Source organism: Camelus dromedarius, chromosome 3 (genome assembly GCF_036321535.1).
Source record: "Camelus dromedarius isolate mCamDro1 chromosome 3, mCamDro1.pat, whole genome shotgun sequence".
Classification (NCBI taxonomy): Eukaryota; Metazoa; Chordata; class Mammalia; order Artiodactyla; family Camelidae; genus Camelus; species Camelus dromedarius.
The window spans coordinates 85404214-85431995 of record NC_087438.1 but is presented as its reverse complement, the minus strand read 5'-3'; the positions used below and the strand labels follow the sequence as shown (position 1 = coordinate 85431995).

Here is a 27782-nt window from a genome sequence, read left to right as displayed (position 1 = left end):
ACTCAGCAATGCCAAAGTTACCTGAAACATTTTCCATCTCAAGCATCCTAATTACACAATGCTTCTGGGACCACAGCGAGGGCCCCATAAGACCAGGGTTAATAACTTACTGTCAAAAAAACAGAAAAACTTTCAACAACTGGTAAAGAAATAAACACAGATTAAAATAAAGTGCCTCTTGGTACACACACATTTACAAGAGTAATAAGCAAAAGAAATTTACCAGCATCTTACTCAAACTTGATCTCAAAGGAGTAAGATGCCGAGTAGTTTCTATCAAGAAACAAATGAGAGAGTGGGTATAGCTCAGTGGCAGTGCATGCATGGGGTCCTGGGTTCAATCTCCTGTACCTTCATTAAAAACAAACAAACAAACAAACCTAACTACCTTCCCCAAAACAAATAAAAACTTTATTTAATTAAATAAACAAAATTTGTAAAAAAGAAATAAACGGTAGAAGCAAATTAATGCAGTTCCACATTTTCTTTTCCAAACTTTTTGTACCTAAACATGTTTCGGAGTTCAGAATTTCAGAGCATTTTTGACAGGTGACACTGTGTAAACACCATGCATTTTGTAACACCCCTAGAGAAAGCTGGAATGGCACAAAGAAGTCTGGGACACAACACTTAATTAAACATTTACTACTTCTGCAGTGAAACCTACAAATACATGAAATAAAAACAGAGAGTTAACAACTGGTTCTGTGAAGAAAATCAATTTGTGCCAAACATAGAAGAAAAAAATTCTGGTTTCCAGAGCATTTTGGATGTCAGAATTATTTAAGGAATCACGGTCCTGTAGAATAGTACCCATTATTTCATTACTAATTATATGTGCAAAATGTAACTGGTAACCTCTTCATCATGTGCTTCTTTTATTGTGTTATTTTGGCAAATTCAAAATAATTCTAAAAGTCTTCTATAGGTTCACACATAATATGTTCTCTAAACTCTATCCACTCTTAAATTTCTCTACCAGTAATTCTCCTACCAAGGCTGTTTACAGAAATCTAACCCTTGAAACTTTACAAGAAATGCCAAATCCAATTTCGCCACCATGCAAAAAATTTTCATTGAGTGGAATTTAACATATTGAATTCATCATATAATGTCTTGCTCTCATTTTGTCACAAGAAAAATGCTGTAATGGTAAGAATGTTCCTGACCTAGGAAGCAGCAGCCAATGAGTCACCTTGGATCCTGATTTGCCGTAAGTGACAAGATACAATAACCATAAAACCCTATTATCATAGTGCATTTCTATGAATACATTTACTGACTATGTACAATATAAAAATACTAGATACGCAATATACTATAATTGAAGTTCTAAACTATTTCCACTGAGGGGAAAAACAGAGATAGTTCCTCACTAACAATGGTATAAAAGAGAGTAAAGTGACAGAAGTGCAGTTATACTGAAACATTAAGGACCCTTCCATCCTTATGTTCCCTGAAAACTACAACTCAGTGATATTGTAAACATAATAGATATAACCTAAAACTAATCAAATTTTGATTAGCAACAATTCTTACAGTAACTTTAAAGGTTTGACTGTTTTTAATCACTTTAGTTTCTTGAGTCTTCCCAGGGGCATTTGAATCGGTGCCTTAATTTATTATTCTTGATATATGTCCCTTTAACAAATTTTCCTAACTTCAAAATGCCTCTAATTTTGGAGCTATACTTTTCAAAAACTGCTAATGAACAATGCATATAGTAGCCTCACTAAGGATGCTGAGTATGAAAACAAGAAGAGAAGTCACTTCATTAACCTGGTCCTCTTGCATGTATTTTCTATGCATTTCTTGTCTCATCTTCACACTCTTACTCCTGATTAAAAAAAGAACTTGAAAAGTAATAGGAAGTCATTTTTTTCAAAAAGAGTTAAGAGATATGTACAAAGAGAAGGAGAAATCAGCCATTTTCAACCTTCAAGCACACTGGAATCACCTATAGAAATCCTAAGATAGATCAATGCCCTGGCCCCATCCCCAGATTCAAATATAAATTAGCACGGGTAGAATCCCAATATCTGTCATTTTTTTAAGCTCCCCAGAAAATGTTCACGTGAAGTCGGGCTGTGAACCACCGGTACAGGCTGCCTTCGCCACAAACCCTTTTCTCGTATCTACTAGTAAAGGTTAGCACTCCCAGCCCTACAGCAAGGGCTGAAAGCACTATCTTTAAAATTGCCCAATTGTCTTCTCTCATTTACTCTGTTACTGGAAAAAACTTACTAATTTTCAGCTGGAAGATTTTTTTAAAGTACATATAGTAAAACTTACTTTAACTTATTTGATATTCTCATTTCCAATGCTCAGGATTTTATTTTTCAGTTAGTCCTCAAAAAGCAACCTTCATTAGTATTTAGATTAAGAGAATATAATACACACATAACACATATTCCAGTTATCAACTTTCAACAGATTACCCAAAAATACTCAAGAGAATGAGTTTAAAGAACTGATTACACTTAGATATCATAACTATAAATATTTTCAGTCTCAACTATATAAAGAAATATTAGCCACAATATGCCTTGACATTCATATGATAGAAAAAGAACTCAGTAAATAATCTACCATTTGTTAAAATAAAAATTGGCATTACAAGATTCCACATCTTTAAGAGTCACACTTTTTTCAGGGAGGAGGGATTCAATTATTTTCAGATCTCTGAAATAAAAGAAAATAAAATAATGTTTTATAAAATATGCATCTACAAATACCAGTTTTTTTTTTAATGTCGTCAACAACTGATTCCTACTAGTTTCACCTCAAAAACAATACTAGGCTATCTTTGCATACCAAATTAGGATTTTATTAAAAGGCCTTATAGCCATGTATCTGAACACCAAAGGCTACTGGAATACCACGAATTTTCTCTCTTCTCTCCCTGTACCATTACCTACTATATTTGCCTACAATACGAAAGTATTCATTGCTAGAATATAAAATATGTCACAGAAATAGAAAATAAGCATGACACAGAGGGAATAAGGGGGAAAATACATTTTCAGTTCCTTTTTTTAATAAAGGAAACTCTGACTCCAATATATCATATTCTGATCCTCTGCCAAGTATGCTACCTGAACTCAAAACCAAACAAGTTAAAAAAATAAATAACTAATAATCACAAAATATTCATAAGTTCACCACTTGTATAAAATATACTTGTATCAAAAGGTATTACATGCTCAGTTTCAACTTAAAATTTAAAGATAAATGATTTTAATAAGTTCATTTTAAAAATAAAGACTATTACAAAGCATCAGTGCATTCAAGGCACACTTTATTCAAGGTAACATACAGTGAAAGTAGAATTATATGTTAAAATCCAAGTTGGTAGAAAACATCCTATTCCAAGATATTATTTTCTTCCCTCAAAAAAAAATTTACTATTTTTTTCTGATTGTAAAAATAATGCATAATCATAGCTGACACTCCAAACAACACAGAGAAGTATAAAAAGTCTAAAAATAAAAATTATCCCAAATCTATTTATAAATAACTGTCATTAACGTACATATCCTTCCAGGGGATGGACGGATTTACTCTGTATATTTACAACAACTGCGACACAAATACAAGAATTACAACTAAGTCTACACAATAATTCTGTATTTATACACACATGCATCTCCATATATATCTCATACATACACACACACACACACACACACACACACACTTTTCTTTTACATACACTGAAAACGAAGGAAATTCTTAGAGATAACAAATTTATTCAAAATAAAAACATATAAATTGTTCTCAGCGCTCATTCTGTTTCTGTATTTTCATTTCAGCAGGCCAGATTTGAGGTTACTGAGTGTGTGTGTTGGTGGTGATGTTGCCGACTGCTAGAGAGAAGATTAAAAGATTTGTCTGTTTGCTTGTTTTACTTAAACATACAGACATACCCCAACTCTGGCTACAATCTTCCAAAGCCCTAGAAGACAAATCTCTGTATTAAAGGCAGTTGGCTGACCACTCTACATAATTAGCCCATAGTCCTGAACAAAACTGCAAAGTAGACAAATCTTTTAATGGCCTCCCACCTTTTGGTCTAAAAGAGCACCACGCTAGCAATTAGGGGAGGAGGTGCATGACTAAAAATTTCCCTCACCATTACTATGAGCCACTTCAAGTCTAAGTCTGTGATTCTCCCCTGCTTCCCCATTCCCTCACAATTTTTTTTCCTGAACTCAAGATAACCCTTTCTTCCTACTTTGCTGAGATTCCTTGACTCAAAAAAACCATTTCTCTGACTGACAAATTCCCATTTCCTCAACACACTTTTTCTCCTCTAGTGTGTGAAATCTGATGAGATCAAAGAGGTGGGCAAGCTTTCTTTGTCAAGGAAGGAGGGCAGCAACTCAGAAAAAAAATTTAAGTAAGTTCATAGGCACAAATTTTTAATTTAAAGTTAAAAGACCTTTGAGTTCCATGAAAAAAATACAATCTTACAACTTAGATAACTGATTTTATTGACTCAAAGTTAGTCAATAAGAAAACTAAGTGTCTTCAGCTCCTACAATATTCATACCTTAGCATATTTAAGATAGTAACATAGAAGCAGCTTTCTAATCTTTCATCTGTTACATTTGTACAACTTTTTAAAGTTCAAAGTGCATTTATATGCATTACTTATTTTCATTCTCAAAATAAGCAGCTGTGGTAGACACCTGATTGCCTCTCTAACATCCATTTCCTCCATATTCTTCCTTCCCATAATTTAAAAAAATATTCTCCCTCCACCATGTAACTCAGGGAAATATGATCCCATCCCCAAATGCAGGGGATATACCCTAATTGGCAGAAACTAACCATGATAACCCTGTTCCCCTTGTCATAACCGGTTAGGAAGAGTATGTGACCTAATTCTGGTCAATAAAACATGAATTATGCTGGTAGGATTGCGCAAAGGATGTCCTGGCCAGTACGTGTCTGAGGACAAGTCCAACACACAGAGGAAAGTAGAGATAAGTAAGTTGCACAGAGGCTAACCAAAGCTCTGAAAAACTAGCCCTATCTGCGTATTTCAGTGTTCCATTTCAAGAGCTACTGCATTTCAGGTGTTGTAATGTGGTGACACCAAGATAAATAGTATACCCCGTCTACCTTTCCTTCACCAACCAGGACCTCCTTCTCCTACACCTATAAGCTCTCCTTTCCACTTGGTGTGAGACAGGCAAGAAAGGTGGGTAGGTACTATAAGCTGTTAGACCAGCATGGTTTGCACCAAGCTCAAATGCTCCTGGTATACAACACAAGTGTGGTATTTCCTCTTCCAAGGGACAATTTCCTCAATCAGTTCATTCCAGCAGTCCCCACGCAGGTTGAGGAGATGGTGGAACTATAAGAAGGTTCCTCTTCAACCCTGATGCTGTATAAAAACTGAAACATAGCATATGAAATCAGATGAGGGATCATATCAGGAAATATCTGAGAAAAATGTATTGATCACGTGACGATAATTAAACAATTCACTCTCAAGTATGAACACCTGTAGGTTCAGTAATACCAGTATTTCTTTTTTTTTTTTAAAGAGGATGCTATTAAATACATCTCTATGAGAGAGTATGAACTAGGTGATATTTCAAAAGTAGATATCCTCTTTAATATATGATTATTAACGAAAAGCTGTTAAGTTAGTTAAAAAGGGGAATCATTTTAAAAACTACGTACCTTAAACATTTTAATGCATCTAAAATATAAAATTGTACATTCACAAGACAATCTTTTAATGCAAGGCCAAAGCCTTTCACTCAAGCATGAGTCTATGGACTGTAGTTTTTATTTTATCTTTCTTGCAAAAGCCACACCCATAGTAAAGCACCTGTGATTTCCTGTTTCTTAAATATGGAAAGAAACCTCACAAACATTTAAAAGCAATCCTACTGCAGAATCTTTTTAGATTTTTAGGGGTTTTTTCCCCTAATAATTTAAAGTTATTTCACCCACATCTATTTCAACTGTAATTGATTTTAGCTACTCACTTATTTTCAAGCCAACCACTGATTCTCATACAAATACCTTTTACCTTCATAGTTTACTGAATAATGTTTCATTAAACTACATAATCCCAACATCAAGTACAACTACCATTCAACAATTCGCTGTATACAAACAAAAGTTATTCTTGGTATGCATACAGTAACTGGTGGGAATAAAAGTTCAAAAACAAACTAGAGGGTAGTCTACTGCCATTTAATGTGACATGGGCATCAAGTAGTAAATGAATGAAGAGTATAATTTAATTTTTGAGTGGGTTAAGGAGAGGTGAGTTCAGAGATTCTCCTATAATAGACTATCCTAAAGAGTCTTCGTTTATTCTATGCACCAATCAACTGTCTAACAACTCACTTAAACCAGCAACTTCTAAATGCAAGATTTACAGCACTGTCTACTATATGCCAGGCATCACATCTTGGCATTTGTATGAATTTTCTCAATCTTGGTAAAGAGCATAATGGCAGAGAAATTCTCTTCCCCCTTGTTTTTCAAATGTAGCTATGAGCTAAAGAAAGTAGTCTGACACAAAAGCAACTAAATGCACATAATACATCTGAATACAGCTAAAAGTCTGACATTACTTCAATAAAGAAAAAAAATCAGAATCTGCAAAAGATGAGATGGACAAGGGCTTGATTTCTAGAATATATAAAAAGCGCATATGACTTAATTTAAAAAAAAAAATCCAAAAATGGGCAGAAGATCTAAACAAGCAATCTGCAATGAAGACAGACAAACGGCCAATAGACCCATGAAAAAATACTCAATATCGCTAATTATCAGAAAAATGCAAATCAAAACTACAATGAGGTATCATCTCACACCAGTTAGAGTGGCCATCATTCAAAAGTCCATGAATGATAAATGCTGGAGAGGGTGTGGAGAAAAGAGAACCCTCCTGCGCTGTTGGTAGGAATGCAGTTTGGTGCAACCCTTGTGGAAAACAGTATGGAGATTCCTCAAAACTTACCATATGATCCAGCAATCCCACTCCTGGGCATACATCCAGAGGGAACCTTAATTCATAAAGACACCTGCACCCCAATGTTCACAGCAGCACTATTTACAATAGCCAAGATATGGAGACAACCTAAATGTCCATCAACAGATACTGGATAAAGAACCTGTGGTATATTTATACAATGGAATACTACTCAGCCATAAAAAATGATAAACCAATGCCATTTGCAGCAACATGGATGGCCCTGGAGAATGTCATTCTAAGTGAAGTAAGCCAGAAAGAGAAAGACAAATACCATATGCTATCACTTATATGTGGAATCTAAAAAAAAGACAAATGAACTTATTTACAAAACAGAAACAGACTCACAGACTTTGAAAACAAATTTATGGTTACCAGGGGGAAGTGGGTGGGAAGGGATAAACTGGGAGTTCGAGACCTGTAGATAGTAACTAATATTGTATAAAATAGATAAACAAGTTTATACTGTATAGCACAGGGAACTATATTCAAAATCTGTAGTACTTTATGGTGAAAAAGAGTATGTAAATGAATATATATATATTCATTTATGATTGAAGCATTGTGCTGTACACCAGAAATTGACAACTGTAAACTGACTATACCTCAATAAAAAAAAAAGAAAAAAGCAGTAGAAATTTGTGTTTAAGAAAAAAGTAGTATTTATCATGAGACTTTATCTCATTACAGTAAAAGCTATAAAAACGTGGATGTGATTTAGTCATGCGGACATAACTTAGCTATAGACTTTCATTCAATTAAATCATAACTGGGGGGTGGGTATATCTCAGTGACTAAGCATGCACTAGGTCCTGGATTCAATCCCCAGTACCTCCACTTAAAAAAAAAAAATGCCCCAATTAAAAAACAAAAAACAAAAAACTATGGTTTAAAAAAAATTGTAACTATGTGATATATCATTAGGAAAGAAAATGACCAAAACGTGTGTCTTATCCACCAAACACATAAGCACTTCAAGTTCATTGTTAAGAACTCCTTCTAAGACTAAGATGATGGGCAGGGAGTGGAAGGAGAGAATATAACCAGTCACTTAATACAATTTAAAAACAAATCACTACATACCTTCCTGAGATCCCATAATAGGAGGAAACCCAAACATTTCTAGTTTCTAAATCTCAGCTTTGAGAAGGGAGCTGGAAAAAACATGGCTAACAGTAGTCTCCATTGTCTCTAAAACTTAACCAGCCCCACGTATCTGTCTCATTCGTATTTTCTGAGTAGTTCAGAGGCTCTCCAAAGTCACTTCAAACTAATGGACGATATACACTTGATTTCTATACATTAACAATCCCAAGTATGGTTCTTTCCTGCAGATTGGCACAAAAGTGATACAAAAGCTTAAGTTACTAGAAACATACCATCTGCTCCTACAGACTTTATAATTAGGGAACTACAGATACCCCAAAACCACCATTTCCAAAGAAAGTATATTTTGGAGAACCAACGCCCAAACACATACTAACACCAACCAATACCACTATGTGCCAACTGCCTGAGAAAAGACAAAAAGGAAGGAGATGAAAGATTAGAGAAAACATCACTGATGAAAGATGGTTAAGTCAGAAAAAACGAAATATGTACTCTGCTACTTCCAAGGTATATCTTAAACAGGTTGCTTAAATTCTACAAGACTCCCTTTCCTACTGTCAAGAGCAGGGTTTACACCACCTACCTCATAGAGTTGTCTTAATAGTATTGTTTATGGTCCCTATACAAAGCATACACTTACTAAATTGTGATAGGTATTGTCATTATTGGGGGATTCAAGATACAAATTCAATTATAATGTAAATTATAATGAACACTAAAAGGGGAATAGTTAGTAAAAATTATCAAACAATCTTTCCTGTAATATGACTACATGATTAAACACTGGTGTTGTAAGGGTGATATTTTTCTAAGCACTCCTTATGATTAAGTTTGAGGTTAAAACTTTTTAGGGTCACCAATATTTAGGATGACTAAAAACCTTACACATATTTATGCAGAACTCTAGAAGTTTCTCATGTTGTCATCTTAAAATCAATTCTCTTTCTATGTAGATTCCTCACATTGCACTTTATCCATAGCAAATCTCACTTTAAATGTATTAACAAAAACATAACAATCCAATGGCCTGTATCTGTTGCTTAATATTTCAGTATTCCCTCTAGTTTGATACATCGTTTTACGAAGCCCTTTGAAACTAACAACCACTTGTTCCATTCTGGAAACAATCTGAACCAATAAACTATACCAGAAAGAGGGTCTATTCCCAGCATGGAAGGTATTACAGAGGTGGCCCACAGAAGAAAATGCAAAGCTTCCCATTTCTTCTCAAGTCACGTTTTTACAGCCTAGATTTATTTTATATAAAACCAATTACCAGATTACCACATGCTCATATCCAAATGCAAGTAAGGAAATACGACAAAATCATGTATGAACTGTTGTAGATTATACACTCCTGCTTTCCTCCATTAGCATGAATGATAACAAATTGACTATTCTGTTTCCTTAAATTTACTAGACTTTTTTGCCTATCTCCTCCCTATCAGCATTTAATCTATACATTTGGACCTTCATACCTCCAACTGACTCATTTTTAAACACAAGGCATTCTAGACATGCATGGACTGATCTTCACCTAATTTCACAGCTTCACTTCCCACAAAGACCTCCTGGCACAGCAGCCTTATATCCAGCCCAACAGGCCCCGTGATACCCAACCAACATGTCTGTGCTCAAGCTGTTTGTTCCCTTCACCAACAAAACTACCCACCTCCCACAGACCCATTTTGACCATTAAAATATTTTAAGACCCACATGGAGTATTACCAGCCCAAAACTCGTCATAATTCCCCAGTCAAAAATTAGTATCACACACACACATGCAGCCCATGCTTCCATGCACCTCTAATAAACCCCACAGGAGTCTTGTGCTGCAACTATTTCTGTGCATGTCTGCTTCTCCCTGAAGGCAGCCACTGGGTCTTATTCCTCTTCATGTTTCTACCCACTCTTCCATCCTCACACACACTGGAAGTCCCTTACAAAGTAAAGGTTCAAGTTGAACTAAACTATTCCTTGATTCTAATCCTAGTTTTTTTTATTTGAAGGAATAAATGACTTTTGTGTGTTGAAGATTTTGTTAATAGTTAATGCTTGCAAAACAACAACAAAAAAAAACAAAAAATAGTTAATGCTTACAAATCTAATAATGAAAATGTCAATAATTACATAATGTATTAATTTCTAAGTTGATGAATGGCAAGAGGTCAATGATAAATCATCAGTAAATCATCAATAAAGATAATCATTTTCCAAGACTCCCCTAAAAGTTCACACATATAAACATTAAAATTAACCTTTCTGTCCCCATTCTAATAAGAATTACTTATACATGAGGCACATCCAGAAATGCAAGCTCTCTGAATGTAAAAATGTCTACACTCTGCTATGAGTATATGCCAAAACCATGCAATTTTATTACACCTTCCTTCCAATGCCCACAAATATATTTTTCATCTTTTGTGCAAGTATAAAGGCTAATGTATGTAACACACGAAGATAATTTATCTTAGCTCAGAATACAGATTGAGCAAAGTTTGGGAATAATGATATAATACACTAAGCACATCTCTTTACCTCCCTCCTCACCCCCGTCCCCGAAAGAGCTATTAAGAATGTCAGAAACCAGATTTGATTTTTGGTGGGAAATGTTTCTTAAACTGACCTCACACATTTCTAAATCTAAATCACTCTTACAACTTTTATGACATTTTTCTTTCACAATCTGTTTACTTATAGCAAAAGCAAATATTCTTCAAAAATATATACGTAGCTTTAATAATCAAGGTATTTTTAATTTTAAAAAGTATTCCAAATTAGATAGTTTAACATCTTTTACTATCTGTGAGCAAATGTCATTCCTATCACAAGAACTGGCTGCAAACTTAAAAGAAATAAGCATTGACTTATTTTCTTAATTTATTAAAAACCAGTAGGTTCTTAATTTTCCAAAGCCGATGTTCTGAAACAAAAGGTTAAAAAGGGGTCACTTGCTGACCAGCCTTGGTACTTATTACAACAGAGTTAAAAACTAATTTGCACAGTGTAGCAACAGTAGCCATCTCCCACACAGGCTCTCTCTTCCACCCATTAACTTTTCCCCCTTTCCTGGGAGAACTGGAATGATCCTATCAGAGGCCTAACTACCCCCACCACATCTCCATCACCACCCCGCAGAAAAGAAACGTGGGGGCTGTGGACCAGGGGAGCCGACGCTTCTGTGTGTCATTTCCTTTAGCAAGTGGGATAAACAAACCAACCAGCACCGTAACAGTAACCATCAGAGTAATTTTGTTCCCTCGACTAATGAATGCCTTGGTTAAGTTTTGAGCTAAGTCAAGAGCTCTATCAAATAGGTAATCCCTGCCCCCGCTTAAAACAAACACCCCAACGGGAAGTTTCCCCCTGAAATAAATGCTGGCCCATGACACCTTCCAGCCGACGGATGGCTTCCTCCCTCCTACCTAAAATGCCCACTCCGAAGGATTGTCTGGACCCCACAGAGGAACGCTGGGGGCTGCGCTCCCGACCGCCAAACCCTCCCCTCAAGAAGCCCCCGCCGGTTCCCAGCTAGCCCACCTCCCCCGGTCCCCACTCGCGCCGCACTACTCGGGCAACTTCTGCAGCCAGCCCGGCCCGCCGCCCGCCGCCCGCCCGCGGCCCCCTCCCTGCCCCGCGAGCCCGCGGCGCCCTCGCCCCTCGGCCGCGGCCACCTCCCGCCCGCGCCTCCCGCCTCAGGCTGCCAGCCGGGTCCTCGCCCCCACCTCCTACAGGCCTCCGCCGGCGGCGCCGCCCCCCGCCACAACCCACCCCACCCAGCCCGGGACCCCAGCTCGCCCAGCCCCACCCGGGCAGGAGCCAGACGCGGCCGCGCCGAGGCTGCCGCCGGCCCGGGCCGGCCGGCCGGACGCCAACGCAGAGCGAGCTTTACCTCAGAGGCGCGGCCGCGAGCAGTGGGGTCGGTCCCGGGCGCGGGCGGCGCCCCCCAGGTCCGTCCGTCAGTCAGCGGCGGCTGGGGCAGCGGCGGCGGCACATCGCACCCGCCGGCGGCCGGAGGAGGAAAGCGAGCCACGCAGGGAGGGAGCGAACGAGGTAGGGGGAAGGATCGAGCGAGGGAGGGAACGCAGCTCGGCTCGGACTCCGTCCCTGCACTAAAGCCGGTGAGTCCTACCGCCGCCTTTGGCCGGAGAGTCGCCGCCTGGGCCGCTGCTGTCGCCACCGATGCAGCCGGGAATGAATGCACAGCCGCGCCTCGCTTATCCGGAGGTCAAACATCCTTCTGCCTCGGGCATCCGGATCGGCGCCGGACCCGGAAGTGAACACTTGGGAAAAAAAATAAAAAAGGAAAGCGTCTCTCTAGCCGCGGCGGCCCCCCGAGCAGCCCGCATCAGCGAAAAGAGCCGAGTAGAGCCGAAGATTACAGAGGCTTGCTCGGATTGGTCGGCTCGCCGACCGGAAGAGAGGCAGCACGTTCATTGGCTGGCAAGGCATATAAAGGCCTAGCCCCGCCTCTCTCCCCACCTCCGCACGAATGGTGCGTGAGGGGGACCGTGGAGTAATTGTGGGCACGCGTGTGTTTTCCTGGGTGAGGCCTCGGCGAGGTGTCTGGAGAGAACTGAAAGAAAATGCTCTCAGGGTTTAGAGGAGCTGCGAAAAGTTCCCGCTGCTTGAATCAGCCAAAAGTCCAAGGGCGCCATTGTGCCAAGCAAGGGTGCGGAGGCTTTCCCGAGTGTGCCGAGCACAAACCTCCAGGTGTCAAAACATTTTAGGGCCCAGCTGAGGGAGTGACATCACTGGGTTGACATTTTCCCCCACTTTTTTTTAACCCCAGTGGTATGTCAGTTATTCACCTGCTCAGAAACATAAATTGTGTCTCAAGTTTGCAGCCTGTCAGCTGTCTACTGAGAACTTCGCTTGTGAACTCAGGTAATCCTCTCAACTATATAATGTGATAGTTTTTATCTCAGCTTTTCGAATGTACCTCCTGAAGGTCCTAGAGGCCACATATCACTCAAGTCATCAAGTTGTAGAACAAAAAGTGGAGCCGATGTGTTCTGACTCTACTGTCCAGTCCACTCTGCCCTCATAGGGAAAGCAGATTACATTCTCCCTCTTACGGTTGATTATCTGGGATGAAGGTATGCTACTCGGAGAGACTTCCATGGAAATCACTCCGCCATGAAGACATTGTAGAGAACTATGAAACTATAATTTTTTAGGCGTTCTAAAATGTTTTCAAAAGTCAGACATTAAGGTGTATATGAAGAAAAATCATAGCCTGGCACTATGTTTAAACATTTATCAAATGTGTTTTTGTATTTTCGGTGCATTCACTGTATCAAGAAAGTCTCATCTCTCTCTCTCTTTCCCTCTCTCTACCCATCCCTTTCTCTCTCACACATACACAGAAAACTTGAAAGGTTCAAATGAAACAAATTCATTATAAAATAATTAAGAATTTATCTCATTCTCCCTTTCTTCCTTAGCAGACTGATGATAAGGTCACTGTGCAATCATCAGAACGGTAGTTAGTATGGAAAGATTCGGGTTTTGTTTTTGTAGTACAACAGTGCCTTTTTTTTTAACGCCTCTCTCCTCACAGGCTTTCCCAAACTGTAGGTTATGAAGTGACTGGTATCACCAGTCTTAGGGGCGTAGTGGTGATAAGAGCACTGCTTCTGTTTACCATATTACCATCCTGCTGTTAAGAGACTCAAAAGCAACTCAGATTTATGCATGCTCAGATTTGGTAATAATTTGCCTAATAAGTAACACATCTCAATGTTTCTGATGTATCCCAGGACCCAATACTGGCAAAAAAAACAAAGTTAACCCTATCTCAATGAATGGAGAAGAAATGTCTGCAATACATTGAACTCTAAATATTGTCATGAAAAACCAACAAGCCATTTTATACTCTCTGCCTCAAAAAACTCAGTTTAGATCAAGAATACCTCTGCTGACCCCTCAAAGTTTGATAAATGTTTAAGAAATGCAATTACATAAATATATGTTCAAATCACATTTTAAAATTCGATACGGATAGGAATAAATGTTTTTGAACACTGCAGTAAAGATTGTTTTTTCTTAAAATTTGACCTAGAAGCTCCTATAGATTAAAATTGGCAGGTAACCTAGGTAGGAAGCCAATGAAATTTCATATCATTCTATTACCTTGTAAGAAAAAAAAGAAAGGATTTTTTTTTAACATTTTAAAAAAAGAAGGAAGAAGTAAATGGTGAAGTAGAAACAGGAAGAATGCAAAATGAGACACTGTAGCGGTAGCCAGAACCCGCGAGCAAAGCAGCATATTTTACTAAGACTAGGAAAATAACCTCTTCCCCAGTCAAGCCGGCAGTCAGGGGAGGCAAAGGAAGGATTCTGGGAGAAACCTAGTCATGGACAGCAGCTACATCAGGTTTGGGGAAAGCTGTCACTTAGTAGCCTTTCCTTCAGACTGTTATGTGAGTACAGCCGAAAGGGTTAAGGGTTAAGACACTGGTTTATACATCCCAGGAAGGATGACTTTTTAAGTATTTCATAGCTGGCAGAAATGAAAGTATAAGAATCTCAGAACTTTTTCTGAGAGTCTTTATTGTATTTTATAATCACATCTTTAAGACTCCTTGTCTTAGCTCCAGCTAACATAAAATATCATAGACTGGGTAGCTTAAAAAACAGATATTTATTTTCTCACAGTTCTGGAGGCTAGAAGCCTGAGATCAGAGTGCTAGTGTGGTCGAATTCTTGTGAGAACTCTCTTCCTGGCTTTCTGATTGTCAGGAGCCTTCTCATTGTGTGCTCATGTGGCCGTTTCTGGACCCATGTGATTCCTCTCTTCCTCTTAAAAGTGCACTAATCCCATCATGAGAGCCCCACCCTCATGACCTCATCTGAACCTAATTATCTCCTAAAGGCCTCATCTGGAAATGCTATCTCATTAGGGTTAGAGCATCAACATGAATTTTAGGTGGAACACAATTCAGTTCATAGCAATCCTCAAAGGAGTAGTTTCTATGTAGAGAGTATATCATCTATAAATGAAAAAGAAAGTAAAGTTTAGACAGGATGTAAATAAGGAAAGACAGTTGTAAACAACATAACAATAAAACCTCATAGAGGAAAAGAATGCATTCTTCAGAGAAAGAACTTCAATAAATAAAACTGTCTATAGAGAAAAGCTAAAAAAACACCATGAAGAGTGTGAAAGTGTCTTGCCAAAAAAAGTGGTTAAATCTCTAGCTGGGCAATTTCATTTTTGTTTTTATCCATTAACAGACCTGAATTTGGGCAGCTTTTAAGAAAGTTTGGCTCTTTGAAGAGTGCTCTTTCATGATAAATGGAAGAGTTACCTCAAGCTGTGATTTTAGGGGGCAGTGTTTTCAAGTACAGTTTGAATTCTGGGTAAGAATCTAGGTTTAGAAACAGCTGTTAACAGTTGGTCCTGCTTTATTTTCCTTCCCTTGGGCTTCCTTTGCTTTCCATAGTTATGTTTCCCAGTATCTACCTCAAGAGCCCATCCCAGCTCACAAACCAAATCTGACCAAGACTGAGTGTCTCACCAGCCCCACCCATTGGTATCATGCAGTCCTCTGGGTGAAAATGCAGAGTGCCCGGTAGGAGCTCTGGATTAGAGTGTAGGCTTCCAGCTGTGCCACTCCCTGGCTATTCTCCCCTATAATGTTTTCCCCATCTATAGCACGGGACTTCTCCTTTGATTTCCTTTTCTGACTGAAACTGTAGCCTTTCCCAGATCCCCATCCACTGTGGAGAAGGTATAAACTTGGTTTGGAAAATTGTTCACTAGTCCAGGTTCTGACTAGACCCTAGGTCAGTGGCTAGGTCATGCTCTGAGGCTCAAACTACTAAACTTCTTCAGGTATCACCCACTGACTAGGTTGCTGGATTACTAAATCCTTCTTCTGGATAGGACCACATTGGTGCCAAAGCTTGTTTTAACCATGCCTGAACTTCATGTGCCCTTTGGACAGTGAACAAAGAACTACCTTGGTTGGGATCAACATCTGTGTCTAATTACGTTTGTTTAGTCTCTGTCATGTTTGATCACGCTTGGTCTTAACTTCATCCCTCTCTTCACCAAGCAGTACTGCTAAATTCCTGACATATTTTCATCCTCCCACCTGTTCCTATTATGCTATTATTGATGCCATATCTGAGTGAACAAGATCACAAGGTCAACAGAAGTTAAAACTGATGTGGGAGGATACCTTAGTTAGAACCTCACTTCCATTTAGTTCTCATTCTACTTCTTCTGTAATTAGGATGGTGCCCCTTACCAGTTTCCTTCTATTTTCCTTCCTTACACAGTTTAAGTAGTCAGAACCTCAGCTGGCTTATCTGTAAAATGAATCAGAAGTACCTATATCATTTAAATATCAGGAAGACTCAATGCAGTGATACATGCAGTTACCACAGTGTCCAGTGCATAGTAAGCACTAAATATATGTTCATTGTTAGTTACCATGTGACCCCTAGGAGCCTGCATTTTCTAATCCCACATGAATGATAATCAACAGTTGAAAACATCAGGTCCTAAGCTGTTCCATAGCTTTAAAAGCCCAAGATTTATAGAACTGGATCTGTGGTACTGAGGCAAAGCATTATTTAAATTTCCTCCAGGCCTAATTTTTCTTAATTTTACCATGTGTACTTGGACATTCATGGTATTCTGGTTTTGTAGTATCCGTTTACCCTTTCATAATGGCACCCAGATTTCCTTTTGATGAACTTCCTTCATCTCACTGTACTTCTTGACCCAGGGCTCTGCCTTCCTGTAGGTGTGGTATGTTGTGGGGAAAGGGTATTAGGGGACATATTGCCCAAATAATGCCAAATGGATGCTCTGTCCCTAATTTTGTATCTTGAACAGTGGGACACAGAATCTAAAAACAGTTGGAATGGCACTCCATCCAAGAGCAGCACCCTGCCACACAGTTCCTGCTGCAGGACAGTGGCTGTGATCCTACTTCCCAGCCTTTGGAGCATTTTGGATTCTGTCCAAACCAGGACCTCCAGCTTCCTGTTAATTCCGTTAAACCACACTCCCACCTCTCCCCGCCTCCATGCCTTTCCCTCAATCCTGTTTTGCTTGCATTACCAGAATAAATTTCTATTGTTTGCAACCGAAGAATCCTGACCACTGGGCTTTCATTCCCGGCTTTTGGTTCAGCTCACCGTGGTCTCTCCTACTTGTATCCTTTCTTATGTGGCTTGGCTCTGTGTCCACACGACTTGAATTCCAAACTGTAATTCAGTCCTGCTGCACCTCTTTAGCTTCGCCCCAGTATAATCACTGACTTGTTATTGTTGTTTTGAGGCTCCCTGGCTTGAGATTTGTATTCTCCTAATTGACAAAGCCAGTCACACCCTGCTCAAGCTTTATATGTCAGTGCAACTGCCTACAGTCACCCAGGAGCCCTACCTAAGCTTCTGGCTGAAACGCTGCCAGTTGCAGACCTAACCCTTTGGACTGTGACTTGATGCTTTGTATTCTGCCAGCTTGGGTGGCTTGATGTAACTAAGAAGAAACTTCAACCAGATGCCAATACCCACTGCTTTCTAGAGCTTACTCTGATACATATTAGTATATGTTTGTCAATTTATATTCATTTGGCATGACACAGCCAAAGCCAGTGTCATCCTGTATCTCATTTCCTTTCCATATATTACCTGTGTGCTTCTAATCTTGACTCACATCAGCAAAGAGAATCAACCTGGTCTCTTTCCCATGGAATAAATTCCATATTCTAAAGTTACTATAGATATTTGAGTACTTAAGGATGGGTTAGCCCTTGTTTTCATAAGCTTTCTAGTCAACTTAATCCTGGTTTTGGAATACTAAGGAGATCTAGTTGTGGAATGTTTGGACTACAAACCAAAGTTACAGTCTCAGCTTCCTCCTGCGTGCCTTTAAACCAGACATTGATATCTCACTTGAAATCTATCAGTGATGTCAAAAAGGCTACATGATCAAGGTTTCAAAAAAGAAAACTAGAATTTGGCTTTAGAATTCACTTCCAGTTATCAGAAAAACCAGATTGTATATGATTGTTGTAATAAATGTTTATTATTATTATCATCATCATCATCATCAAACTCAGTAGACTAAAACTGAAGAAATAAAAATATCTGGCCGTTATTAGGATAATGATTGATAAGTGGCAGAAAAGAATGATGATTTTATCCTGTACATATAAAATGAGTTCTTAAAAGATTGTAATTCCAAGTGACCTTAAAATACAATAATTTGACTATATATCCCTCATAAGTTGATACTTACCTACGATAATTAAAAGAGATGGTTTTATATATCCACATACTAAGGACAAAAAATTGCAAAACAGTTTTTTTAACTTTTTAGTAACCATATTGTTGGTGATAGTCTTGATGTTTTTCTGAGACTGTTACATGTAATGTGAGACAAAGCAAAATGAGGGATTATGGCATCTTATTCTGCCATCCCTGATATTGATACAGAGGAAAAAAGAGACCAACTAAACAAACTATAATTCTGAATTTGGATGGTAAATATCCTCACAAACTCACAGGAATTTTATAGAGCTGTTTCTCATCTCAGGCCACTGAAAAGCCCAAGAAACAAGCCCAACTCAGTTGCAGTGAGTACCTTTAGCCCCTATACTCTACAAATAGCAGAGCCTTTGGAAGAAAGACAAGCAGAAAATGGCACCATATTAGTTTCCTATTGCTGTGTAACAGATCACCACAAACACAGTGGCTTAAAACAACACAGATGTACAATTTTAAAGGTGTGGAAGTCAGAAGTTCAAAGTGGTTCTCATTGAGCTAAAATCTCATTGTTGACAGGGCTGTGTTCCTTCTGGAGGCTTTAGGGGAGAATTTGTTTCCTTGTGTTTTCTAGATTCCAGAGGCTTCCTGCATTCCCCATTCCCTGTCTGATGGCCACTTTCCACCCTCAAAGCCAGCATCACATAACACTAAATTCTGCTTCCATCATCATAGCTCTTCTGGTTCTCTCCTGCCTTCCTCTTTCACTTATAAGAACTCCAGTGATTGCATTGAGTCCTCCAGGATAATCCAGGATAATCTTTCTGTCTTAAAATCCTTAACTTAATCTTAATGCAAAACCCCTTTTGCTATGTAAGATAATATACTCACAGGTTCTGGGGATTAGGGTGTGGACATCTTTGGGACGACAATTATTCTGCCTATCACAGGCACCAAGTCAAATAGAAGGATTTGAGTTATTTTTAAGGAGGTAGAGACTAACCCCAGTTCCTGAGATAAGGACCCACTTATAAATGTCACTCTTAGAATAATTTTATCAGTATTGCCTACAAGCCTTACATAATAATAAAAGGGATAAAAGGAAACTAACAACTACTGAGTGCCTGAATAAAGAGTGTCAGGCACTTTCTAGAAACCATCTCTTTTCATTATTGTAGGTAAGTATCATTTTTCTCCTTTTCATGGATGAGAAAAGTAAGACTCAGAGTTTAAGCAATGTTCGGGTCACTCAGCTAGTAAATGGCAGAGCTAGGATTTCGATGCATATATGTCTGACTCCAAAGTCTATATATTTATGCCACTTTTCATGATGTAGCAGGAGAGGTAAATAGGAGACCCTGGTACATACTGTCAGACTGAGGAATTACTTACTACAATACTACTCCTCCAGATCGAGCCCGTTTAGGCAAAGGAAGAAAGGAGAGTAAAAGGATCCTAAATTAGTGATTTCTACCAAGTCGACCTAAAGCTACTGTAATACGTGTATGAAAGAGGGATAGAGAAGGACAGGGTGAAGGAAAATCCAGACCTCTTTCTAAGCATAACTTTGAGGATTTTAGCATTCGCAGAAAACAGCACCAGTCAGACTATGATCTGTAGTCAGATACTGCTTAATCAACTCTTACTACAAATGTCAAGTCCCAGATATGGTGAGGACCTTTAAACCAAAGAACTAATATTTACTTGTGTACAGTTGACTTCTTTACATATTGATTGGTCTTTTCAGCCACATATGCACGTAAAGAGTTATTAATAATTATTTTTAATAAACATTCTCCAACTTTTAACTGCTGCCAATTCCACATCCCAGGCATTCTTTTCAACTATTTTATCCTTCGGGACTCAATAGGAAGTTACATTGTTTGAAATTAGATAGTGTCTGTTCTAACACGTCCTGATTAGGCTTAACTTTGATAAGAGGATGTCCATCTAATTAATAGGTCTGCCATTATCTAGCAAGAGAGACATACATTTTAGAGGATGACTTTAAACTGCTTGTTGCATACTACCAAAAATTCACATTAAAAATATTTTTGGAGGATTTTCTAAAAAATATGCAGTCCAATTTGTACAAATACTTTCATATTCATCATTGGATTTACTTAGGTCTATCTGGCCCACATTATTTTGTGTCTCTTCCACTGCCTCCAAAGATATACCTTCCCAGATTTGTTTTACCAAACTCTTCCTTTCTGTTATGACATTGCTTCCATTGAGGGACATTATAAGAAGCAGCCTTGTGACACTCATTATAGTAATTACTGTAAGAATATTTTAAGGATGATACTTACTACACCACATCACATCTTCTACATGAGGACCCGAGGAACAAATTCCTTTCACATGACACCAGGAAGAGCTATACTTTTTTAATCAGCTGGTTTGTTTTCATCTTACAGATGTCATCAATCATTTAACTCTTATATTTACTTCCAGTGCTGATTTCTAGGAAGTCTAGAATCAACTTTTTGCCTATTACTAGGTAGTCACATTGGTGAACCAACTCTGGAATAATTTTGTTTCATATATTATTTCCCCCTTTTATTTTTATCTTGTTATATGATAAGTATTTTTGTAAACTGTCTTGGTTCCTTTGACAATGAAGCAGAATATAGAAAAGATGTGAAAAAATTAAGGTTCTGTTTGTCTATTTATTTAGCACATTCCATGAAAATTGTTAGTTCCTTTCCAAATTTGGAGAGCACATGTGGGCTAGTCTGACCTAAATGGAGCACTCCTGAATTTCATACTAGGGGTTCCTGAGGGGCATCTCAAAAAGAAAGGCACTCATCTACTGGAGCAGACAAAACTGAGATACAACAAAACTCAAATGACTGTTAATAAGGAGAAATGTTGCCATCAAATTAAGGTAAAGTACTGAGAGGAAAACAACAGCATCTTCAAATATAAGCCCAAAGAAAGAAGCAGGAGCAGGCAATCACTTGCATATGAAGCTGCTGTCCACATGTGCATTCTATATATATATTTCTCTAAAATGAGTAGTAGCAGGGACTTAGTTAGCAATGGTTAATGTTTCTCCCAAAGAATTATCGACTCAACCATCACTAGTAATTGAAGAAATGTTTTAAGTACAAAATAACTGTCAACTCATTATACATTGAATAAATATAATAATATGAGCCGAGATACTATGGAACATTTATTGAGTGCCTACTATATACTATATAGTTATCTCTTCTAATTTTCAGAACCCCAGTAAGTAAGTATTGTTATTAAATCCACTTTACAAGTGAGAAATGTAAAGGAAGGTCACTGAGGGGTTTAACAAGGAGCTTGGTATGATTCAGTTTACATCTGAAGAAGGTCTCTGGCTGCTATGAAGAAATAAGGCTGAAAGGGCAGTCATTTGGGAAGCTATATTTTGTTTGTGTGTGTGTGTGTTTTTCCTGGAAGTACCAGGGATTGAACCCAGGACCTTGTACATGCTAAGCACATGCTCTACCACTGAGCTATACCCAACCCCAATTTGGGAAGCTATTGTAACACAGCACACACAACATGATAGTAGGGAGCAGAGAAGTAGTAATGGAGGGCCTGAGAAATGTTAGATTCAGAAATATTTTAGTTAATGTAGGTGTGTGTGTGTGTTATGGCATACAACTTTTCTTTCTCAAAGAGAAGAGCTTTTCAGCAGGCTGAATGTAGGTTATCAAATGTCAAATGATCAGAAGTTAAAAGTTCTCCTGTCCTTCCAGTCCATGCTGAGGGAGAAGCCAGGGCCTTTTTCTGGTGATTTAATACTACCCATCAAACCTGTCTTCCTATGAAAGGGTGTGATTTAGTTGTAGGAGGGGAGGGAAAAAGCTGTCTCCTTTGTTTATTCCCTTCTCTTTTGGAAAATGCCACATCAGTTCTCCTTTGAGCTAATTGTCAAACCCACTGTGTTAAGAAACATGAGGCAGCCAATGTTCAGAAGCCAAAGACTTAGAAGTAAATGAAGCACTCTAGACAGCTTAATTATTTCTTGAGACTTTTCCCTTCTACATGCCTTCCTCTGCTTAATACAGAGTTTTCATATGTAAAGTAAATAAAGCAGCAGGGATTCTAACAGCCTGGAAAGTCTCAGGTGAAAATGTGAGAATAAGCTTAAATCTTTTGTCAGCTCTCAAGCCTAAGAAGTGTGACTAAAATGAATCTATTGTAATTTCAAAATTTCATGCTACTGAAAAACAAAATGTGTTTCAGATGACCTAGCATGATGATACAGACATTCCAGTCCCATCAAAGGGCTAATTCTTACCCTCCTCTTGCCTCAAACATTTTCTCTTTCTGATCTCTTCATTGTGGTCTCACTAATGTGAGTTTCCCATATGTCTCTCTACTGTCTGCAAGTAGATTATAGGTTTTATGGATTCTCTAATGTGCCATGAGACTGCCACCACACCATCGGGTGAGCCTGAACGAGATCCAAGGGTGTGCAGTCATAAAGGGTGTCACTGAGTTTGTAGCTATCTGCAATCTAGATGTGTGTGTATGTGTACAATATAATATGCATTATAATGTGTTATATAGTATATATAAAAGGTATGTGTATAATATACAACTATGTTTATGTATATAATATACAACTTATAGATAAGTAGTTGTTTTGTTGTGAAGCAGAGTTTTTTGTATATTATCTATCTACCACCACTATTCTGGCACACACACTTTTAGTGACATTGACTCTATTTGCCTCATATGAGCAAGAAAATTCAACCATATTAACCTCCAAAAAACTTCTGGAGCCACATCCTTTTCAGAGTAAGTTTTGTTGATCTTTGGTGAAGTAAGTGGCTTTTTCCCCCCACGTTTAATTACTGTCTCTTTTTACAAACTGTAGACTCCCACATCACTCTGAAGCAGACCTGGAGGAACTTCATGTACTCCCAGATTGGATTATGATGACCGACTGGCTTGGTAAAGTTACTGGAAATAAAATCACAGGAAGCCAAAGGTACCTCTGTCTTTAGAAGCTAAATAAGATCTAAGTGTGCTGAAACTAATTCCACTTTTATCCCACTTCTAGAACCTGAGCTAATTCAAGATCATTATTTGGTTCAAATCATCTTCATCGTGGGTCTTTTCATCTACATTAAAACAAAGTGGCTAGGATAATTTCTTCCTGACCTCTTTAGTCACCTTTCCTATTCCCCAAACTGACCCACCTCAGTATACACACAAAGCACTTAATTAACCAGAAAAATATTAATTCCTAAGGTCACCCTTGAACAAAGCTAGTTCTTTAAGGTTAGGAGTGAGAGCAACTTTTTGCAATTACTAATTTCTAGATATCACTTTCCTTATGTTATCCTCCAGATCTTATATTTTTATTTCTTAAAAATGCCTTCATGATATCACTTGTGTTTGAGATTCCTAGAGTGGTTTATAATTTCCTGACTGTGTACTGACTGATAGAGGTCTAAAGCAGCACTTGAGATTAATGCAAACCCCCGGGGCTAAACTGACATTCAAAATTGGCCTTCTCCCCACCTCCCCACCGTGTGTGTGTGTGTGTGTGTGTGTGTGTGTGTGTGTGTGTGTCTTATTAATTGGAAACTTTGCCTTAATATTATAGTTTCTCCTTCTAGGAAAATCGCTACTTAGGTACCTGGTACCATCTTACTGTTTCCTGGTTGCTTAGGACTACTTCACCCATTATTGGTGCAACAGTTCATGTTCTACACCCTTCTCAAACCCCGATTTTCCAGTGTAACCAACCAGCCTGTGTGCCAAACTTAGTGCAATTTTCCTTCTGAAACATAACATAGTGGAAGGTATTCTAAAGTTAGAGACAGAAGATATAAGTTGATCAGTTCCACCATTGGTGTGTATCCCTGAAAAAAGATACTAAATCCATTTAAGCCTCATTTACCACTCCAGTTTAATGAGAATATTACTAAAACCTGCTTTGTAGGATTTTTTAAAGGTCTAATGACAGCGACCATGTCGAGAGCTCTGTAAACTGTACAATACTATACACAAGCAATTTATTGTATTTTTCTAGGTTATAGCTCATGATTAGACTTTCTGAATATAATTCTCTAATAATCACCTAATGATTATTGTGGCAAACTAGCTAAGTTACTTTGAGATAGGTAGGACCTTCCTTAGTTCCTCCTCAAAATCACAAATGAAGAAGCCACTTTCTCCACCAGTGTATGCTGGTAAATGTTTAACAACTGGCTCTTTGGGGAGGAGAGGGGAGCTATGACTTGTAGAATTTGTTGATTTCCATAATGTAAATATGCCCACCATGGCCAATTCCAAACTACCAATGTGATGATACAAAATTCCTCTTTATTTAACAGTTGGCTGTCCACCGCACCACTGTTTCAACCTGCCTTATTACCACATGAAAAATACTTCTTGGTGTTAATAAAGGTTATTGAGAAAAAATTCTAGATGTCAATGTTGGCCAAGATTAGCTTTTTTTCCTTTACTGTTTGTCAGTTAGGGATCACAGAATCCTCCTTCCTATAATACTATCCTTTTTATAACAAAAATCCCAAAAATAAAGCCCTACTTTTACTTTCCGTTTATTACTGAAATTGTTTTCTGATGCTGAGGATACCATTTAATTATAATTTAATTAACTCTCAAGAGTTTGAAAGCTACATTTTGGAAAGATTAACAGTTAGCACAATGACCGTTAAGAGTCCAAATAGTAGAATTTATGTCTATAAAATTAGTACCAACTACAAAATATCTAATGTTAATATGTATTTTCAAATTATTAACCAAGGTCTCTGCATTATTGTGTGTTAAAACATCCCTTTACATTTGCTTTGTCTTTCATGGGCTGACAGTTCTCCTATGGTTGATGTTCTTACAAGATGATTACCACAGAGAGATTGTATTGGCAACATGCCCACCACTCCAATTGAATACATGCTTCTGAGAATTGAACTGGTTTCCACTGACTCTTGGAGGTGGGAGTGCCAGGGGAATTCTGGCTGACTCAGACCATTTCCAAACTGAATGGCTTTTAGGCGTGTAATTTCTGGTCTGCTTACGGGTTTGAATTAACTCCTCTGCATTCTTATACATTAATTTAACCTTACAGTGATTGTAGTTTTAGGATCCTTATTGCCACTATAGACCTTCCCCAGATTAGACTTAAATCCTTAAATAAGTTTCTGTAGACTAGGGATGAATGAGACCAGAACCTCAGGGCTAAGCTTAAGAGAAAGTTGTGTGACCACATTGTGGTGAAAACAGTATTGACATACCAAGCAATTTGGCATACTGTCAGGCATAAGTTTATCTATTTATGGTCTGAGCAGTTCTACATGTTCATCTTCTGGAGGAAAAAACAGTCTTAGCACAAACTGATATTTTAATCTACACTGCTTCAACTCTCTCCCAACCCATACTAAAGAGGAGAACAGAAGTTAAGTTATCTTATAATGCATCACACCCAAAACTCATGTTTGGAAGTTACTTATAGGAAGACTCAAAAATGTGATGAAAAAGCTTTGGACAGGTGATATTTTGTATATCTTGGAATGGATTTACATTATATATTCCTTACAATGACCTTAATTATTATAAAAAGGGTAAAGCTGGCAGTGTAGAGAACTAAGTGTCCCAGTGAATTACATCATGATTTAGTTCAGGACAAAAATGGAAAATAGCTGGATGTGTTCTTCTTTTAATTTATACTTTCATTAAAAATTATATTTTCTTGGGAAGAACACAAAACTTGAATATAATGAGAGATTATTCCTTGTCAATTAAAAATATCTAGAGGAACTTGAATTTATACAGGAATTTTCCCCTCAAAAACACCTCAACAAATTGCCAGTCACTGACATTAAAAATGATATCAACCAATTTCCAAATACTATATTAAATATCAGTGGTATCAAAGAACATTTTTAGAAGGGCTTGAATTCCCCTAAAGCTTACAGGTAGTGATGAGTATCCTAATTACCCAGAGGACTCCCTTATGGATAGATCGTCTATTAAAATTATCTCAAATTATTTTATCTGTCCATGTTTTTCCACATCTGAAATTAGACCAGTAAGGTCTATAAATCTGCAACCAACTTCTTTTGATTGTCCTATATTTATCAACTTCAAGCTTCAAGGTATAAAGCTAACTTTCACTTCTTTTAATTGAAACTTTTATTAAAATAATCAGATTCATATTCAATTATAAGAAATAGTACTGAGTGCTCCCTTATGCATTATACCCACTTTACTCCAGTGGTAAAATTTTGCTAAATTATAGCATAATATAACCAAGATATTGACATTAATAAAATCTACCTATTTTATGCAGATTTCCCCAGTGTTACTTTTACTCATTTGTCTGTCTGTGCTTCTGTGTGTGTGTGTTTATGTGAAGTTCTATATAATATTGTCACTTGGGTAGATTCATACAACCACCAGTTATAATACTGAACAGCACAAGGATCCCCTTTCCTTTTTTTTTTAATTAAAGTTGCCTTTTTATAACCACACTCACCTTTCTCCCATCTTCTCCTCAAAACTACCCTCCTCACTCTAATCCCTGGCAACCATTAATCTGTCCTCCACTTCTAAAAGTTTGCTATTTCCGAAGTATTGTAAGAACATAAATACAAAACAGAAACAGACTCATAGATATAGAATACAAATTTGTGGTTGCCAAGGGATAGGGTTGGGGGAAGGGATAGACTGGGAGTTCAAAATTTGTAGATACTGACAGGCATATGTAGAATAGATAAACAAGATTATACTGTATAGCACAGGAAAATATATACAAGATCTTGTAGTAGCTCACAGAGGAAAAAAATGTGACAATGAATATATGTATGTTCATGTATAACTGAAAAATTGTGCTCTACACTGGAATTTGACACAATATTGTAAAATGACTATAATTCAATTTAAAAAAGTTTAAAAAAAAGAAGTATTATATAAATGGAATCATATAGTATGTAACCTTTTGGGAGGGCTTTTTTTGCTCAGCATAATCCCTTGGTGCTTCATCCAAACTGCTGCATCTATCAATAGTTCATTTCTTTTTATTGCTGGATAGTATCACATGCTGTTTATTTACCACAGTTTATTTAATCACTCATCTATTGCCAGAAATCTTGGCTGATTCCAGTTTGTAGCTATTATGAATAAAGCTGCTATAAACATTTGAGTATAGGTTTTTGTGTGAACGTGAGTTTTCATTTTTTTTGGTATAAATGCCCAGGAATGCAATTGCTGGTTCATATGGTAGTTAGATGTTTAATTTTTTTAATTTTATTTTATTGAGTTATAGTCAGTTTACAGTGTTGTGTCAGTTTAGATGTTTAATTTTTAAAGAAGCTGCCAGATGACTTTCCGGAGTTTCTGAAACATTTTAGATTTCTATCAGTCATGTATGTGTGATTCAGTTTCTTCACATCCTCACCAGCATTTGGTGTTGTCATCATTTTTA

General features: G+C 37.8%; 2 protein-coding genes across 10 annotated transcripts in view; one reads left to right on the top strand and one right to left on the bottom strand.

Moving 5' to 3' along the window:
- Positions 1-12360, bottom strand: part of CSNK1G3 (casein kinase 1 gamma 3) — a 97189-nt gene extending 84829 nt beyond the window's left edge. For all 9 annotated transcript variants that reach the window (XM_031448911.2, XM_031448915.2, XM_031448914.2 and 6 more), the window contains exon 1: positions 12006-12360. The gene's annotated coding sequence lies outside the window, so the exon portion shown is untranslated. The remainder of the gene's footprint in view (positions 1-12005) is intronic.
- A 44-nt stretch (positions 12361-12404) lies between these two features.
- The window catches only part of CEP120 (centrosomal protein 120), a 157521-nt gene continuing 142143 nt past the window's right edge, over positions 12405-27782 (top strand). Inside the window, exons 1-2 of the mRNA XM_064483571.1 lie at positions 12405-13000; positions 23205-23318. The gene's annotated coding sequence lies outside the window, so the exon portion shown is untranslated. The remainder of the gene's footprint in view (positions 13001-23204; positions 23319-27782) is intronic.